The sequence below is a fragment of the Cornus florida genome, unplaced genomic scaffold (genome assembly GCF_030987335.1).
Source record: "Cornus florida cultivar Cherokee Brave unplaced genomic scaffold, ASM3098733v1 CherokeeBrave_3.0.0_Hap2_Chr09, whole genome shotgun sequence".
Classification (NCBI taxonomy): domain Eukaryota; kingdom Viridiplantae; phylum Streptophyta; class Magnoliopsida; order Cornales; family Cornaceae; genus Cornus; species Cornus florida.
In genome coordinates, this window is record NW_026775579.1 from 20,674,555 (window position 1) to 20,679,129 (window position 4,575).

Consider the following 4,575-nt stretch of genomic DNA (forward strand, 5'->3'; position numbering starts at 1 on the left):
CTGGCTATTGATGATGGCATATTTAACTGCGGTGAGTCTGAGCTTCCGCGCCTCAGTTTTCTGGTTTGGAAGAGTCCCATGCTTGAGGTAGGCTTCCAATGGTTCAATCCAGCATGGCTCTCGCAAAATGACTGGAACCACCATTACCTCTTGCTGAGGGTTGATGCCAGGTTCGTCCATGATGTCAATTGGCACAATCTGAGTCAAATCTTCATTTGAGGATGACGTTGCTGTGGCCAATTGATCTGCTTCAGCATTCTTAACACGAGGTACCTGGTAGAATTCGACTTGATCAAATCCTCGTGTAATATTCTCCACAGCTTCTTTGTATGCTTTCATCCTTTCTTCTTTGGGATGATACTAACCTGTCACTTGATTTATAACAAGTTGTGAGTCACTAAAAACTTTTAAACACCGTACCTGAAGGCTTCTGGCCAATCGAAGACCAGCAAGTAACGCCTCATATTCGGCATCATTGTTAGTAGTAGGGAAATTCAAGTAAATTGACTGCTGCAATTTGGTGCCTTCGGGTGTTGATATAACAACCTCAACTCCTGCACTTGTTTGGTTCGAGGAGCCATCGACCCGAAGCTTCCACTGTGGTTCAGGGAGTTTTGGTTCTTCGGGAGTGTCCTTGTATTCGAGGAGAAAATCTGCTAAGGCTTGTCCTTTGTGTGACAGCTTCGGCTCATAGGTTATGTTGAAAGAACTGAGGTCGATGGCCTATTTGGTGACTCATCCAGATAAATTTAGCTTAGAGAGTATACCCCGTATAGGGTAATTGGTGAGTACCACAATGCTATGGGATTCGAAATAATACCGAAGCTTCCTTTTGGCATAAACCAAGGCTAGGATGATTTTCTCCGCTTTGCTATACTGTGTCTCTGCATCTGTCATTGTCTTACTTGTGTAGAAGACTGGGTATTGATTCTTTCCTTCCTCTCTAATTAACACTGCACTTGTCGCTATGCTAGAAATTGCTAAATACATAATAAGAACTTCTCCAGGTTTTGGAGCGGATAGAATTAAAGGTTCAGCCATATAACGTTTCAACTGATTGAGGGCCAACTACTGCTGAGGTCCCCATATATCCTTATTCTTAGATCTTATGGCATCGATGAATGGTTTGCACTTATCTGATAATCAAGATATAAACCGGCTGAGAGCTGCAATCCGACCGGTAAGAACTTGCACCTCCCTACGAGTTTTTGGCTCCGGATTCTGCATGAGGGCCTTAGCCTGAGCCAAGCTTACCTCTATCCCTCTTTTATTCACTATATGGCCAAGGAATTGACCTGATGATACTGCAAAGGAGCACTTGGAAGGATTCAGCTTCATGTTGTACTTCTTCAGAGTATTGAAAACTTCCTGGAGGTGTTTCGGATGGTCTTCCTTCTTCACATTTTTGACCACCATGTCATCTATGTATGCTTCAACCGTCTTCCCTAACAAATTGTTGAAGATCTTATTAACAAGGCGTTGATAAGTGGCCCCGGCATTCTTCAACTCAAAGGGCATGACCCTGTAACAATAAGTGCCCTTTTCTGTAATGAAAGCAATTTTTTCTTCATCTTCTGGATTCATAAGAATCTGATTATATCCTGAGTACGCATCGAGGAATGTAAGCCTCTCGTAGCCCATAGTGGCATCAACCATCTGATCTATCTTCGGCAAAGGGAAGCTAACTTTAGGGCAGGCTTTGTTAAGGTTGGTATAGTCTATGCAAACCCTCCACTTCCCATTCTTCTTTTGGACGACCACCACGTTTGATAGCCATTGTGGATATTGCACCTCTCGGATGAAACCTGCTTACAATAACTTGTTCACTTCTTCAGCTATAATGCGATTGCATTCAGGGGCAAACCTTTGGTGTTTCTACTTAATCGGTTTGAACTCCGGATCCACCTTCAGGCTATGGCAGGAGACTAAAGGATCGATCCCTACCATGTCCAAATGATCCCATGCAAATGCATCTGCATTGCTCATTCCCTACAAGTAATCTATAAGAAATCGAGTCTATACATGCTCATTCCCTACGAGTAAACTTGTTTATTCACCCCAAAGTTACCGGGTGATTTGTCTGGTATGGATACCCTGGTTTGAAATGCACAATATCTCGGGATCGTTTTGATGAATTGAAGTTCTTTTAGTGTATTTTTGTTTATGACTCTTGTAAAGTTTGGCTTGAAATGCCACTTGTAGCCTTATATGTCAAAATGTGTATATTTGATTCCATATATGTAATGTGTACATGAGTACACTCTTTACAATGTATTTGACATGTATGAGATGAGGTCGGAGGCCAATGACATATAATTTGTATCCTATGTAATTTTTGACTTCATGAAATATTATGAAAATATTTAAAAATGCCAAGTTATTGTTTCGCTATGGGTGCATCGGGAGTGGGAATTCTATTTTTATTCTTTTATAGGCTCTCATTAATCATGTATGAGGTGTGGCCAAGGGCCAAACGGTCATTTGAAGTCATTTGTTAATTTTGGATTTCAAAAATTCCATTTCAAGTTCATTTTCGCCTTTTTGGCCGTTGGGGGGTCGGAATTTGCATCGGCGGTATTTTTAAGGCATACACCATTGTAGCATGTCCTAATAGGTAAATTACGTTTGCGTGCATGATCGTTTTCAAGAAAAACTTCTTCCTTGGTGCAATGAGCCTCCTATAGACTCATTTTGCATTTTTATTGCATAATCCTGTTTAAGGGCATTTTGGGTATAAAATTTGAAAAATAAAAACTTCTCTTGACATGGTCATGTAGAAAACGTGATTTTAGGGGGGGTTTCTTCTTTGTGTTTTTCCAAAAAAACGTCGTTTCGGACACGAAAACCTCATTTCAAATTCAATTTTCTGGTAAAAAAAATTTGCTTGCTGTCAGCCTCATCTAATCGATTAGATGGTCTTCTGTGGGATTTCCAGCATTCTGTTTTGGCATCTAATCGATTAGATGGTCCTGATTTGCATCTTTTAACCATTTTCTTCATTTGATCATAACTTCGTCATCCGGACTCCAAATTGAGTGAACTTTTTTTTGAACTTAACTAATTTTTCGTCATGTATCCAACGGTGTGCTCGATTACACCCAGATATTCATGGATAATTACCAGTTTACCATTTTAGCCTTAAGTGCTCATTTTTCTTCATCTTGCCGTTTCTCCTTCGTCCGGACTTCGTATCATGCGATTCTTAAGTCCATCTTGATTAAATTTTATTGTCTTTCCAATGGTGTGCACAGTAGCACCCATTCCTTGGTAAAATGACCAATTTAACCTTAGTCCATTTCTTGTAGGGTTTTGAAAACCTTGTTCCCTTCTTGCTTCCTTTGAGTCTCAGGACTCCTTTGGAAGCCACTTTCGTGTCTTATGGATGACGTACATCTCTCTAAACTTTCATTTCATGTGAAAAGACTATTTTACCCTTGGAGACATACTTGGTCTATTTTTGATCTTTTTCTCCTGCGTTAGTTCTCGTTGAGTTTCGTGGCATCTTAGAAGGTCACTTTGGTTTCTTAAAGACGTATTGTATCTCTAGAGACTTGGGTTCTATTTTTTTGCTTCCACATTTTGGATTCGTTATCGGATCTACGTTCGGTTCATCACAAGATGCACTGGCCTGAAAACCAGAGCCGTCACATCCATGATAAGTCACCTGAACACATACAAAAAAATACCATCAACCCCAAGTGAGACTCACTCTGAAATGGGATCGTACTACCACACGTATGCAATGCATAACACTATACTCCAACTGTCACTATGCATACTAAAATCAATGATCATTGACCTTTGACCTGACATTATGTTAAGGAAAGACTGACTCAGAGAAATGGTTAGCCAGGCCATTCCCATCATCCATCCAACCTCAACACCAACGTCATTCTTATCCTCAGGTCCAATCCTCAAGTACACCTATGCACTAACTTCCACGTCTAACTCTAGTCATACGGTCCAGCCATCCTTAACACACGAGTCAAATCACAGCTACTAGGCGCCACTGCTAGTTCCAAGACCCTAAGAAAACGTACACACCAATAAATAAGTCACGTCTCACATCGCATCGATTATAACCTCTCGGAACAATCCCCACAAAACCAAGGACTTTACCTCCTATAGTGGAGGTAAGTTGAACGATCCAGAACAAACCCTCGCTCAGAATCCTAACAAAAGAGGGAACCCTAAAATGTGATTTCACCCACGGACACGCACAACTCCTATGTAGAGATACAAAACTCACAGATAACAAAGCCCTTGCCAGGACTAACACAAGAAGAAGGGAGACCAAGTCCTTCTACAGCAACAGAACAGAACACGCACGTATAGATACTTTGCATAAGCTATGCCAAGGAAGATGAACTAAATGGAGACGAAACAACTCATACACTTAACATCCATACGTATAAGAGAACAGTGCCCCTTCCCAAAACACTAAGGCTAAACAACAAATTCTGAGACATCTTGTCTCATACTGCTCGAAGAAGAACTTTAACAAGTGAAATTCTAAACCTTCCATTCATAGAAACAACTAGACAATGCTGACCACTACATCATTAACCTTTAAAG